Source organism: Coenobita brevimanus, chromosome 34 (assembly GCF_032717465.1).
Source record: "Coenobita brevimanus isolate Jiangsu-jjx chromosome 34, ASM3271746v2, whole genome shotgun sequence".
In the NCBI taxonomy this organism is placed as follows: domain Eukaryota; kingdom Metazoa; phylum Arthropoda; class Malacostraca; order Decapoda; family Coenobitidae; genus Coenobita; species Coenobita brevimanus.
The window spans coordinates 16349267-16365202 of NC_136987.1; the positions used below are offsets into that span (position 1 = coordinate 16349267).

Consider the following 15936-nt stretch of genomic DNA (forward strand, 5'->3'; position numbering starts at 1 on the left):
TTTGAGTTGATATTAATAATATCAAGGAGAAATTAGTCAAAGCAGCTACAGACAGACCTCCAAGATAAAGCAGAGAAGATAGAAAATACCTCTGGAGAGAGATTAAGAATGCAACCCAGTCCAGCTCAGTAACTGTCACAGGGGACTTTAACATGCCCATGAGTGATAAACAGGCTCTGACAGGGGATGCAGAGACTAAAGAATTTCCAGATGTAGTGCAGGATAATTTCCTTTATTGGTACATGAGGAAGCCCACTAGAAGTAATATTCTACTAGATTTGCTTTTATCTAATACAGAAAACACTATTAGTGATACAGAAGTTGGAGGACGACATGGGAAAAGTGACCATGAAGAAATTAAGTTCAAATTTATCTGGAATAGTGTTTGTACTGAAAACCGTTCCTGTGTCCCTAATTTTCGTCTTGGTGATTTTGATGGATTAAGAGCTATTTCAGAGCTGTATTCCATGGTGAGACTAGTAACGTTAGAGACTGGGAAAGCTTTGGTCATATTTAACCCACAAGCGCCTTTCCACGTCATATGACGTGTTGGTATAGGATGCCAGTCCACGTCATTTGACGTTTTAATTTTTCGTGGGCATGTTTGAACTTTTTAGACCACCATATGGACTCAAAGTAGGCTATTGTCCCTGCCTGGCTGGTGCACGGGATGATGCTGGCTGGCCTGGGTAGGGGGTGGGGGTGGAGATGGAGGAGGGTTGGGAGGGCAGCCCAGCAGTGAGGTGTGGAGAGTGGTGGGAGGCAGGCATAGGGAGAGTGCAGCCCTGGAACAAGCCTATACTGTGCTGGGTAGAGGTAGGGGTTGGGAGGGGTGGGGTGATGCGGAGGGCCACTAGAGGGCCCTGAGAGGTGTGGGGAAGAGTGCATGGGTGCTTGAGTACACTTGTAAGCCAATCTTTATTAGTTACTTTCTTGTGTTTTTTTGCTATTTTGGTTTTAATATTATGTTTATACGGCATTGTGAATTAGTGATGGAAAAAAGACACCCCAAAACTTACTTTGGTGCTAGATAATCCTCCTTCCTGTCTCCACCACCACTGCCAACACACCAACGCGACCTTGAAAACGCTCAGCCCAGCCACCATGCACCGACTCCCTTACACCACAAAACCACATCCAAATCACCAGCAGAGAGTAAGTACGCACTTCTGATGTGTTTTTTGTCATTTGTGGCTGATTTGTAATGAAGAAATATATATATATTTTGGGGAAAATCATTTTCCTGAAAATAACCTGGTTATGGGACGTGGATAGGTCTACTCATGCCCGACGCCTAGGAGTTAAGGGACAGTTAAGGTGGGAGGGTGCATCAGGTCACTGCAGTCACAGGGAAAGCTCAGGTCATAGGTGAGGGAAAGGAAATAGGTGTGAGTGTAGCTCAGGTCATGGAGATTAATTCAGGGCAGGTACCACGTGGCCTTTCAGTAAGTGAGGTATATGAAGAGAGAAACCTGTATTTTACACAGGAAAAATCATCTGGTAAATTACCAATATGTCGGGAATCGAACCCGGGACTCTCAAGTGAGAGCCAGGCAGCATACCACTACACCATGACTAGGTTTAATGTTAACTCACGTTGTCACATTACCAATATGCCGGGAATCAAACCCTCACCTGAGAGTCCCGGGTTCAATTCCCGGCATATTGGTAATTTATCAGATGATTTTCCCTGTGTAAAATACAGATTTTTCACTTCATTCTGACTTGCCGTAAGTGCTTGGGATAGATTAAAAGCATCTACTTGCCCGAGTGCCAGGGGGTTAACTCACCCTCTCCAGGTCCACAGTGGGGGCTGAGGGACGTTGCTTACAAGATTGTGACAACGTGAGTTAACTCACGTGGAAGACAACAAAGCTAGTACCCACTTTTGAAAAGGGTGATAAATCAGATGCGTCGAATTATAATCCGATAATTCCAACATCAGTAGTTTTTAAAGTGCAAGAGTCAGATTTAGCAAATAAAATTAGAGAGCACCCACGAAGACTTAATCTTATAAATGAAAGTCAACATGGATCTATGCAAGGACAACCCTGCCTCAGAAACTGGTTATCACTCTTCTCGAAGGTCTATGAGACAGTAGATAGCGATAAAGCTTATGCTATCATTTATCTGGACATTAGTGAAGCCTTCGATAGAGTACCAAACGAAAGACTGGTTAGGAAGGCTCGAGCACACCGTATAGACGGCGATATATTAAAATAGATAGAATCTTGGCTCAGAGGACGAAAGCAGTTTATTAATAAATGGTACTGAGTCGGATTGGGGATTAGTATCTAGAGGTGTACCACTGGGTCAGCATTATTATTTATTTATTATATACATGATCTAGACAGGAATCACAGGCAGTATTGGCAAATTTGCCGATGTAACAAAAATAGGACGTAACATTAACTCAACTGAAGTCTGTGTTAACCTTCAAAAAGACCTCAATATACGAGTATTATCCACATGATCCAAAAACTGTCAAATGAAATTTAATGCTGAAAAAAATGTAAAGTACTTAAAAGTAGGCAAGACCATCGAAGATACTAAATACAATTTAAATAAGAAAGAAATGAATAAATCGGAATGCAAAAGTGATCTAAGAGTCATGGTTAGTGAAGAGCTCAAACCAAGGCAACAGCGTAAAAACACGAGAAATGAAGCTAATAGAGTCCTAGGATTTATTTCGGGGAAGCGTGAACAATAAGACATCTAAAGTAATCAAGTAATAAACTTTATAATATAAAGTTGTAAGTGGCCTTACTAATATAGCATTGGTAAGGCCACTCCTAGACTATGCAGTGCAGCTTTGGTGTCCGCACCATAGAATGGACTTAAATTCGTTAGAAAATATCCAGAGAAGTATGACAAAAATGATACATGATGATCGGAATCTTTCATATGAACACAGACTGAAAAATCCAAATTTGCACTCACTAGAAAGGCATAGAGTAGGGGGAGACTTAAATGAGGTGTTTAAGTGGATGAAGGGAATAAATAAGGTATATATTAGCAAGGTACTCAAGGTAAGTGTACTGGAGAGAGCTAGAAGTAATGAATTCCATTTTAGTAAAGAAGTAGGTAAAATTTAGTTTGGCAATAGGGAAGTAGACGGATAAGCTATCTAGTGAAATAGTTGCTGCCCCTTCCTTTGACAGTTTCAAGCATAGGCTAGATAAATATATGACAAGTAAGGATTGGATATAAAAAAAAAAATTCTAATAACCAGTGCTAATTCATTCTTTTTCCATTTCGGGCTACAGATAGTCGTTTTTCTCTCTTCGCAATTCCTTATAATGTGTCCACGTCAATTTTTCTATACTTTTCCTTCTCACTTTTTCTTGCCTGCTTCGGTTGGAAGGTTTGGAGGGGGGGGGGAAGGCTTCTTCTTTGCTATCCTTGTCTCATTCTAGTAGTTTAGTTACAGTAGTAGGACATGGATCGCATGGGCCAAAGCATATTGCAGTTATCCTCTCAGCTAATGTTCATATGCTGTAACCAGGAGAGTCACTCGTAACCAGGACAGAACTGGGTCAGACTGGATCCCCAGGGCAGTGGCAGCAATCTTCACATTGTCGAAGTGGACGGTAGACGACGTTTTCCGAGGATATGAGTCATAGAAAAATTCCTAAGTTGAAAATTTTTGTAAATGCTTTAAGATTCTTATTGGATATGCAGTCAAATTGATGAAATGACCTCTTTAGGACCGTCTTAGACCCTTTTTGTGCCTTATTCGGCCAAGAACCCCTAAAAGTCCAGCTAGAAATAGGCTGGCAATGTTAGTAACAAGACGAAACTTTAAACAGTTATAATGAGATAGCCTAAATTATAATTAATCCTGAGTTTACAAACAGGAGCAATATTCTCATAGATAAAGTTCAAGTTCCTGTATCGAAGAACAAGGGATACGAGAAACTTCTGTGCTCTCTTTTGCTAGGCAGGTACTGACTGTATAATGATTTTTGCATCCGGGCCCAGATCTGCAAAACTAAAGTGAACGTATTTTGAGACGGGTATCTAAAATCCTGCCAACAGAAAACGTACTGTCGTGATGAAGATACCTTAATGCCAATTGACTGCTTGAGGGACATAAGACAAAGTATCAATTTTTGTCTTCGCCTAATATACGCTCCATAAGTCAAAGTAACATCCTAGACCTTAATTATATTGTTGGATGTAGCAATGGGCGACCTAAATTTCTTCAGTATATGGCCGGTCCATGAACTGAATTTGGGTTTATCCACTTCCAATCTAGATTTGCTAACCAATACACCACCAGCCTCCCAACTGCAGTGTGAGTGGTGCAGGACTGACTAGAGATGTGGTAGTAGCAGTGGGAGGCAGGGGTGAATTGGTAGAGAGAGAGAGAGAGAGAGAGAGAGAGAGAGAGAGAGAGAGAGAGAGAGAGAGAGAGAGAGAGAGAGAGAGAGAGAGAGAGAGAGAGAGAGAGAGAGAGAGGGAGGGAGGGAGGGAGGGGGAGCAGCGATGTGTGGGATGCTTTTGTCCTATATATAACAGACGCATTGGACTAAAAAGATGTAAAAAATAATGTGAAGTACGAATACTGTATGTTAGTCCCATTCAGCTATAAATAGCGGTATTAATCCGAGGTGATGCCTTGGGTCTATAGCACTGAAAACCACGGAACACAATAGAACATTTCACCTACCACCCTCCCGCATTCACCTCACCTACCATCCACCACCATAACCACTTGCCAGAGGCTTTTGTTTTGTTTTGTTTTTGCTTTATTTGACCCTCCCATGGCTCAGGAACACCAGCACTGTCTTTCAGCTAATGCCAGAGAATCTCTTTCATCTGCTATCCTTTAAACTGTTCCTTGCCACATCCGCGATCCTAACCCGAGTCCACTGGAAAAGACTACCATCTCTCTGCCGAATCGCCCATCCTATCATTATCGACTGTAGGGAGGTCATTAAGACAAGGAATCAGTGCTTGCTAAGACCTAGCCTTTCCCTAGAACACGAACCACAGCAGTCGAGTTAATATGTAATGCTAGTAGGACAGTGACAAGAGAGAAAAATGCTTTGTTCAATAGTTTGACCAGCCTGAAAATCGAACATGAGCTCTTCCACCAGTGAATTGGATGTGCTAACCAGTGAACTACCGGCTTGCTCCACTGAAGGCCGTCTTGTCTCTTGTGGAGCATCCTCCGGGAATTCTGTTTTGCCTCCATGCCAAAGCACCACAAAATAATGAAACTCAGAACATACAAGGTACAACATAAGTTTTCAAACATTTGCATGATCATGATGAAGCATTCATTGCTCGCATTTTGTGATATCTTGCATCGGTGAAGACTATGATAAGATGTGCATAATTTTGAGCTGCCCTGACGTAGATAGACCAACACAGCACGATACTATCTATTTATCTATCTATAGCCCGACGCCCTAATCCAGCAAAGGGTGGCGCAGACAATATGCCTCCAAGTCGCTCTGTCACCCACCATTTGCCTACCCTCCCCACAACTCACTACCCCTCCCTCATATACCTCTCAACTTCATCCCTCCACCTCATTATCGGCCTTGCCCTCCGTCTCCCTCCCTCCACCTCACCTACATACACCCTCTCAGTCAGTTTTTCATTCTTCATTCTCTCCACATGTCCAAACCACCTGAGTGTATTTCTCCTAATCTTCTCAACTACATCCACTTCCACCCCACAACGTACCTTCACTTCTTCATATGTCAACCCGTCCCTCCATGTCACTCCACATGCTCCTCTCAAGTAACTCATTTCCACTGCTCTCACTCTTGACTTGTTGCCCTCTAGCAAGGTCCATGCTTCGCTTCCATACGTCAGGGTAGGGATCACAATACTATCATGCAGTGACTTCTTAACTTCCATACTCACCTCCCAATTTCTCATCACTGCTTTCGGTGAAACAACAACCTTCCTTCCCTGTCGTACCCTTTCAAGCACTTCATCCCCAAAAGTTCCATCCTTACTCATCACACTACCCAAGTACTTGAATGCACTTACATTCTCCATATCCTCACCATCCAACCTCACTGTGCATTCTGTGACTTCATTCCTTTTCGAACACCGCAACTTTATTCTTGTTTACATTAACTTTCAGATTCCTCTTCCTACACACACTCATAGTTTCATTCACCAAACCTTGCAACTCCCATTCACCTTCACTCAACAATACTTTATCATCAGCAAACAGCAACACCAGAATCTTTCACATCTCACCCTCATTCATTAGAGCCACCCCCACATCCAATGCCCTACCTTGCACCTCCTTTACAACCCCATCCATGTATATATCAAACAGCCATGGAGACATCATACAACCCTGTTTCAGTCCCACATTGAGATAAAAGAACTCAGCTCACCATCCACTCGCACCGTAGCCCTAGCTCCTTCTTACATACTCTTCACAGCACTCAACAAGTTCCCCTCCACTCCATATATGCTTAATACCTTCCACATACCTTGCCTATCTATTGTCATAAGCCTTCTCCAAGTCCATGAAGGCAGCATACAGATTCTTTCCCTTCTCTATATACCTCTCCATTAAACATCTTAGAACAAATATCTGATCTACACACCCTCTTCCCTTCCTAAATTCCCCTTGTTCTTCTCCAACTAGCTCCTCCGTTATATGCCTAACCCTATCAATGAGTGTTCTGCCATATATTTTTCCAGTCACACTAAGAAGGCAAATACCCCTATGGTTACCACATACTTCTCTCTCCCCTTTTCCTTTGTATAAAGCAACAATTATATCTGATTTCCAGTCCTCTGGAACCCTTCCCTCTTCCCAAGCCAATCTACACAACTTCCATATCCACTCCACTACAATCTCACCCCCATGCTTCAGCATTTCACCACACACTTCATCAGTTCCTATTGTCTTTCCCATCTTGATCATCTTCATTGCTCCCACTACTTCCGCTCTACTGATCTCTTCCTCACTTCTCTCACCTCTTCTTCTCCCAGCCATTCCCCAACCACTTATACTCGCACTGCTCTCACTCTGTACATTTAAAAAATCCTCAAAGTGCTCCTTCCATCTCAATTGCTTCCTCTTCTCCACCAACAATCTATTATTCCTATCTTTCACTCCCCTACTATTTCCCCTTGCACAGTGCTTTACTTTCTTTACCTCCTTCCAAAACAATTTCTTACTCTCCCTCCATTTCACACTCAGATTCCTCCCAAACTCTTCATCCACTTTCTTCTTACTTTCCCTCACCAATCTCTTCACCTTTCTTCTCCTGCTCACATATACCTCTCTCTTCTCTCTCTCATCTTCTCCCCTACCTCTGCTCGTTAGCCATTCAATATATGCCTTCTTCTTTTGTTCCACAGCTCGTTTCACCTCATCATTCCACCATGCTGTCCCTTGCACATCCCTGCATCTCCTCCTCATTGCACAAACCACCTCACACGCTGCGCCTATCTCTTCCGTGAATATCTTACATACGTCTTCCACCCCTTCCATCTGCTCTAACTCATACCTTCCCAATCTCTCTTCCACTATGCTCTTATACTCTGCCATTTTCTCACTATCTTGCAAAATCTTCACTCTTCTCACAGGAGCTGTTTCCTCCTGTCTTCCCCTTCGTCTCCTCACCCACTTTCCTTGCAGCCTTACCTTGGCCATCACTAAATGATGGTCTGAGATTCCATTTCTCCTCCTTCTCCACACTCTTGTATCCAACACTTTTCTTCTCAGTCGCTCATCCCCACACACGTAGTCTATCACTGCCTTTCGTTCCACAAGTTCACCACCCATCCTTCTCATGACTCTCCATGTATACCTGTGGATCATCTTATGCCGAAAGTAGGTGTTGGCTATTGCCAACCCCTTACCAGCACAGATGTCCACCAAAGCACCACCATTCCCATCTACTTCAGCTGGCACACCCCACTGACCAACCACTCCATCCACTCGTACATTCCCAACTTTGCCATTCATGTCTCCAATCAAAAACAATCTCTTGTTCCTCTCAAACTTGTCCATACATGCTTCTACACTTACCCAAAACTCATCTTTCACTCTTGCCACTCGGTCCTCTGTTGGCGCATACGCACATACAATTGCCCACGCTTGTATACCTACTTTCATCCTCACCCATCCAATCCTTGCACCCACTGTTCCAAACTCTCTTATATTCTCCTTCCACTTCTTGCTTATCATCAGACATACTCCCTCTCTTGCCAGCTCATTCTCATTAACTCCCGCACATATTCCTAAACCCTATTCCCATTCTCTCACCCTTTCACCTTACCATTTAGTTTCAGTCAGTCCACATATATCCACTGTTGCATCCTCAAGCACCTGAACACTCTCTCTCTCTTTCACTTCATCATTCACTCCTCTCACATTCCATGTCCCCATCCTCAGAATGTCCTTTGTCCGTTCCTTAGTCATCAACGTATAGCCCGTCCTGGTCTGAGGCACTTTATTCGCTTGTTTAGTTAGTTCTTTTTACGGGATGGGGCACTAACCCACCACCAACCCTTTTAGTTGCCTCATACAACAAGCAGAGATCCTGGGGGAGCATTCTTGAAACCCTCCTACCCCCAGGGGGGTAGGGGGACAAGATACACCTGAGGCAATACATACAACATGATACACCTAAGCCAATGTACGTAATAACTCCGGTGGGCTGCTGAGCATAAATATTACCATTTCTGTGTACAGTATTTGATGTTGTCCAGTGTAACTTTTCCCTGATTTAAAGAGCATCCATTTTATGTAAAATTCTGGCATACTGCAGTCCTACACAGGCATGGGGATACATAAGTAACAGAGTACTTGATACGTTACTACTATAGGCAATTTATATAGATTAACCTGCCACATCCCGGCAGATTTTTCACCACTGACCCCCCATAATCCCGCCAGATTTTTGAAAAGTTTGTTTTGGGGGGCTAAAACCTCTGCTTTTTATGAGAAACATCGAAAATTCAGAGAGAGAGTGCTCAGTTGAGTTTAGAAATACGGTAGAAGTAAGAGTATGTTTACCTTGTTACCGTATTCTCTCAGGCTAGGCTCGAGAGAAAAATTTACTATGGGAGGGGTAGCTATTGCATACCATTCATAACTGATTAGATATTTATTTATTTGGTATGAATTTATATGTAGTACAAGAGTATATTGGTTTTCAGACAATGATATAGGTGATATAAGCATCGTTCACTCACCAAAAACATCAACATATGGCGCCATCTTTTATGACATTACCGCTTGTTTCTTCCTCTGACTTATTTCTTCCTTTGTCCTCCACCTCAAGAATCACTTTCACCTTGAATTTCGTCATTGGAGAGACAGTGGTGCGACATGTCTTTACTGGGCAGGTCACTGCTAACAGATGAGTTGCCGAGAAAATGGCGTGCGGGGGGGGGGGAGGAGTGTCAGGTGGGGTCAGGCATTATCCCTGCCTGGCGTTGGGTAGAGGAAGGTCTCCCACATACGTCTACCAATAATCACCCGTGAAACTTGAAAAATGTGCAAATGACGGACCTCGCAATTGCACAACGTATGGATATGTCGTCGGGTGTCACCATCACAAAACATGGTGACGTATCCATGACGCCTCAGGTTAATGCAGTGTGTGTGTGTGTGTGTGTGTGTGTGTGTGTGTGTGTGTGTGTGTGTGTGTTGCCAGATGCAACAAGAAGATCACCTCCATGTTCAAAATCATTCATTCATTCATTGCCAGACGCCATGTATCCCACACGGGGTGGTCAAGGGCTTAGAATTAATTGTTTTACAGGGAGGGGCACTAATCCTCCACCAACCCCACTTGACACGTAGGGATGCCAACAGCATCTGGTGTTCCCAGGCGGTCACCCATCCAAGTACTAACCAGACCCAACGTTGCTTAACTTCACTGATCGGACGGAAAGCAGTGTACTCAACGTGGTATGTTCAAAATACAGGGGCTAAATATATCATCTACAATATTTCACATGCACACCCACTCTTTGTACTTTTAAAAGACGGTAAGTAGACGGTTGGATTCCCTATATTGAAGAATTCTTTTCTTCTCATCCGTGTCAAAAATAATTAATGTTAATGACAACTCTGTTTCTTGTACTAGGCAACTCCATTTACTGTAAACTGTGGTATATGGTGAAAAATGCATCTTCTGCCTTATAAGGAACATCATACTTGTCTAATTTAACCCGTACAATACAGCCATCAGCATGGTGCCAACAGTAAAAAAAGCACTTGTAGCACTGAGTTTGGTTCTGGGTGGGTGGGTAACATCAGTTGGCCACTGTATGTCATAACATCAGGATGTCGCGAAAAAGTGTCTGGGATTGGGTGGGTATAAAATTGCAAAATTGCCTGGGAGACTCTGAATGAAATTAGGCTGACTGGAGTTTATGTACTAAAAACATTGCTGCTACGATGTCAAATAAATGTTATCTGCATTCAGCACTAAACTGGACTTAGTTATAGGAATATCTAACACACAGAATTGTGAGTTTTATCTATGTACAGAGTGTATGGGAAGGGAAGGTAGTCGGATCTATTCACTAACACCGGAAAGTGTAGTGATTTATGGATACACAGTGAAATCCCAGGTGAGATAATAGTTTTTGGCTTTAATTTTTCTTGTTCCAGCAATCATAGAATTGTATGCTCTCACTGTAGACACAGAAGTCGTGATGAAGGTGAGAAAGCTGAGCAAGGCAGTGTTTGCTGAATCATTATTTCATGCGACAGGTGATTTTCAGAGTTGTTAGTTCTTCATGCAAGGTCAACACTTGACTCTTATTACTTAAAAAGAAGAAAAATGAAGAAAGATATTATGTTTTTGAGAGCCTATTCCATTAGAATGGTTAAAGAAAGATAATAGTAGCAGTATTGTCTTTGTAAGATATGATACAGGAGTTTTGCTAAGGGCGTTGTCCAGTCTAAAAAAAAAAAAAATCATCCAGTTAACGATGAAATGAAACTATCATATATAAACGCTGGTTTCACATTACAGAGCCTCATCTTCCTATGCCTGGATCTGCGAATACGGTTCTTGTCTATATTCCATACTAAACCCAGCTTGGCCTAGCCTGGCCATCTCTTCACCTTGAATAAATAGTTGTAACAATTGATGAACACTAGATTATGATGCTAGCCATGAAAAAAGTGCTATGAAAAAGAAGTATAGAGAACTAATAGTATCGGCCATCTTACCGCACATATTATGAAACACTGACGAAGCATGGGGCATCCTGTAATTATATGTCCAAATACTGTCTTGCTATGTCTCGAAATCACATAAATCGTCACATATTGGATGGTAGATTGCATGTGCTCCTGCAAAACTTACTCATTTTCACAACCAGTGATCCCCAGGTGTGCGATTTATTTTTGGTTGACTGTACAGCCACAGTATTGTCTTATTCTGCTGTTGAGCAACATAATATAACCTGCAAAAAGTCAAAGTTCTGGGATATGTTAAGATGAAATAACCAATATATTATCAAACAGTGACAACGTGTCGACCCTTCCAAGAACCAGCTGCTGACAACAAAGACACACGACGTGTGAAGCCTGACCCTGAGGGCAAATTGGATGAAACTAATACGTTGCAGCACCACGCCTGTAGCTGTGCAGGGAAATACTCAAGCGTAGCACTGGCAATTAATGTAATGGATGTTACATGAAATTCTGGATTCTCTCTCGCAGTACAAGTGGACAGCTAGGAATAAGCCATTCTTGTTGCTCCTGTTGGATGCTTTAGGCAGTTATTACATAAGAAGAATGAGCCAAAGGTTACAATAGTGTAGCAGTTGTTTATACAAAAAAAAATGAACAAAAGGAAGCTGTAACTGAGTTCCATTCATTTGAAGAAGAAGAAAGCAACTGGATTTGAACGCATGGGATAGAAAGAAAAACAATGAGGAATACTGGTCCAGATTTGTCCAGTCGAGTAAGCGAAAAAAATTAGAATACAAGGAACTTTTGGTGCCTATGATGGTGCTGCCTGCCTTTTGTAGTACAGAAGGATAAAGCTATAGAGGTGAGAAGACCAGTGATTACGTGTGTGTGTGTGTGTGTGTGTGTGTGTTCTTACCTAATTGTTCTTACCTAATTGTATCTTTACAGGAATGAGTCAAGCTCGTACTGTCCCGTGTCTTAAACCATATTTATCGTACATATCCTTAAATTTGTGAATTGTTTTGTCACACACTACTTCATTCAGTAGTGCATTCCACTGATTTGTTGCTCTATTTGGGAAACTAAATTTCCTTACGTCTTTATCACCTCTCTTTTTATGCAATTTTTTGCAGTGTCCTCTTGCTGATCCTTCCCCATATGTTAAGTAATTATTTATGTCTATTTTCTCTTTCCCTGATATGCATTTATATAGCATAATCATGTCACCTCTTTTCCTTCTCTCCTGTAGTGTTGGTAGATTCAGTTTATTTAGTCTTTCTTCATAGCTTAGATCCCTTAAGCTTGGTACCCATCTTGTAGCGGCCCTTTGAACTTTTTCAATCTTGTCTATGTGTGTTTTGAGATGAGGACTCCAGACTACGCATGCATACTCCAGGGTTGGTCTGATGAATGATGTTATTATCTTTCTTAGCATGTCTTCATTCATGTATGTAAACGCTATTCTCACATTGGCAATCAGTGTATACATGTTCCATACCTTCTCACTGATGTGGTGAGCCGGAGATAATCTGTTATTGACAATCACACCTAGGTCTTTCTCTGTTTCTGATGTGTGTAAAGTTTTATTTCCTAACATATAATCCCAATCAGGTCTTTTTCCACTTTTACCAAACTTGATTACGTGACACTTGTCCACATTGAATTCAATTTGCCATGTATTACTCCATTCATGAAGTTTATTTAATTCTTCTTGTAGCTCTTTACAAGAGTCTGTGTTAGTAATTCTCTTTTGTATTTTTGCATCATCTGCAAACATATTTAGATACACTAAAACATTTATATACACTAAAAACATGATTGGTGCCAGCACTGAGCCCTATGGTACTCCACTAGTCACTTTTTTCCATGATGAGTAATTTCCCCTTAGTATTGTTCTTATTTTCCTTTTCATGAGAAAATCTTGCATCCAACAATACAGTTTGCCTCGAATTCCTCCTTGATGGTACAGTTTCCATAAAAGTCTTTGGTGTGGTACTGTGTCAAATGCTTTCTTGAAATCTAAATAGATATTGTCCACCCACCCTTCTCTTTCCTGTAATGTGTCTGTTATTCTTTCATAGTAGCTCAACAGATTAGTAACACATGATTTTTCTTTTCTGAAACCAAACTGTCTTTCTGTTATCATATTGTGTTCTTCTAGATGATTTACCCAAGCTTTTCTTATAAGCTTTTCTAATACCTTACATTACAACACTGGTTAGTGATATTGGTCGGTAGTTAAGTGGATTTTGTCTATTTCCTTTCTTGAATAAGGGAACAAGGTTTGCTTTCTTCCAGATATCAGGTAGTTTACCTTGACTCAAGGATTTCTTGAAAATTAAAAATAATGGTTTACTTAACTCATTTGCACATTCACATAGCACCCAACATGAAATTTCATCAGGACCATTTGCTTTTCCTTTGTCTAATTTACTTAGCTCCTCCTGTATTTCTTTTTCTGATGTTTGTATATCTGGTAGTATGTGTGGGCATGCATGTTCCACATAATCCCTCTCAAAAATTTTTTCCTCTGTAAAAACTGATTGGAAATTCTTGTTTAGTGCTTCACAAATATCATTCTTTTGTGTATAGGTGATTCCAACGTCCGTAATGGATTGTATTTTATCTTTTACTTTGGTTTTGCTTCTGATGTAGCTGTAAAATAGCTTTGGTTGATCACTACTTTTATTTATGATATCCTCCTCACACTGTTTTTGGGCTTCCCTCTTTATTCTTGTATAATCGTTTCTTGCCTGTTTGTAATTATTATATGCCCTTTCACTATTGTGTCTCCTGTATCTATTCCACATCAAATCTCTTTTTTCTTTTGATTTTTTACATTCTGTATTGAACCATATCTTTATTTTCTTTTCTGCCTCTTTGTGCTGTGGGATGTACTTCTGGACTCCTATTTCATAAAGTTCACAGAATTTTTCATATATAGCATTGAAATCTTGTCCTCTAAGCTCCTTTTCCCAAGCTGTTTCTAAGAAGTACTTCTTTAGGTCATGGTACTTTCCCCTTTTATAGTTCAGACTCTTTTTGTAACTTTCATTGCTGTTATCTATGTTATATGCAATCCTGAAGTTGCAATTTATTACTGCATGGTTTGTGTGTGTGTGTGTAAATTAATTCTTGATATGACCAGAAATTTTATGCAATTATACTAGTTTAGATTAAGTAGACGAATAACTTAGTGATAAATTCTAAACTAGCTCACCGATCTAAGATGAAAATATGATTATGACTTATAAGATTATAAATGAATTAAAAATGACGCAAAATAACAAACGTCATGTCACGGTTCCTAGCCCTTAATTAAATTACTACGAGCTATGATAACTTTACCGTAAAATACTTGCTTAACCTTCTGGAAAATTTGATAGTCCAAACCTTATGTGCCTTAAATTGACTTACCCTTAGTTAATGCAATATACAGTACGAGTCAGTTACCTATCAAAATCGTAATTTCACATACTATGTTGCCATTTGACGAAATGGCTTGACTAACAATCTATCTGTCTGTCTGTCTATTGTTATGGGGGTATATATTTCGGTGCATTCTTAGCCCTTAATTAATCACTAAAAGGGATAAGGTAAAGCTCACAAGAAAACTAATTTAACTTTACTGTACACTATGACATACACATACCAAAGAAGAAACCAGGATTCGTTATACAAAATGGGAATTCATATTTGCCTCAGAATACAAATATAAAACAAATTATTTCTTACCGAACCAGATCACAGTCAGTGGAGGCTAAGTACTCACAAAGCGCGAGGAAACTTGGAGAACTCGATGATATAATCCAGATATTAATCACACACTGTATAAATGGAGGAGAGAACCAAAAATGGGAAATGGTGCACAAACTGTGTTTTGTAATCAAAGTCACATATTGAGTAATGTGTGAAAATATGAGGAAAAGTGCAACAGAATGTGATAAAAGTGTAACGTGACAGAATGAAAATGTGAAAAAAAAAAAAGAGTCAAAATGTGTCTCTCACATTGACCTCGAGCTTATAAAGGAGACCTACTCCGCCTCTCTCGGTTAACTAACCACTATGCTGTCTTAAAAATAATCTCCGTCCATACACAAACAATGGAGGCACCTGCTACCAATGGGGGCCTTACATATATTAAAGAAAACCAATGGCGTGCCGTCAAGAAAGCCAAGAAGGTGTTATTTGGGCTTCGATTGGCAAATACTCTCATTTTGCTCCTCCCACAATATAAGTTACACCCACTATGGTCAAGGACAAAAGGGTTTTCTGCCCAATTTATAGGAAAAACAACTAGTGTGTTATCAGCCCAGAAGGCAAAGTTGACCGCTAAGTAAACACAGTTGAGGTCTATGATTGCCCTTTACAGGCAGCAAAACTGATAAGAGAAAAGATTTGTCGATCTTGGCGGCTCGCCTGTCTGCTTACATTATCACCTCATCTTCTATTTCACCCATTCGCTACTGGGGTAACTACGCCAGTGACATCTCCCTTCCTGAGAGAAGAAATTTCCCAAGAGGAAATTTCTAGATACTGTACAATTTAATTTCTGGACAGGTAATCTGCTAAAACACTGGAAACACCAGTTATATGTCTGACATCAATTGAGTATTCCTACAAAAATAGGGCCTAGCAGGTCAATCTAAGTTTGCTGTCCAAAAATTTCAAAGGGTGGTGATCAGTGTACACTGATTACCTGACTCTGGACCAACATACACAGAGAAGTGTTGAAGGGCAAGTATGAGTGCAAGGAGTTCTTTCTCAATAGCTGAATAATTTCT

General features: G+C 40.8%; 1 pseudogene; it reads right to left on the minus strand.

Moving 5' to 3' along the window:
- Nucleotides 1–9805: 9805 nt before the first annotated feature.
- LOC145396138 (5S ribosomal RNA) lies at nucleotides 9806–9924 on the minus strand (annotated as a pseudogene).
- Between the last annotated feature and the right edge of the window lie 6012 nt (nucleotides 9925–15936).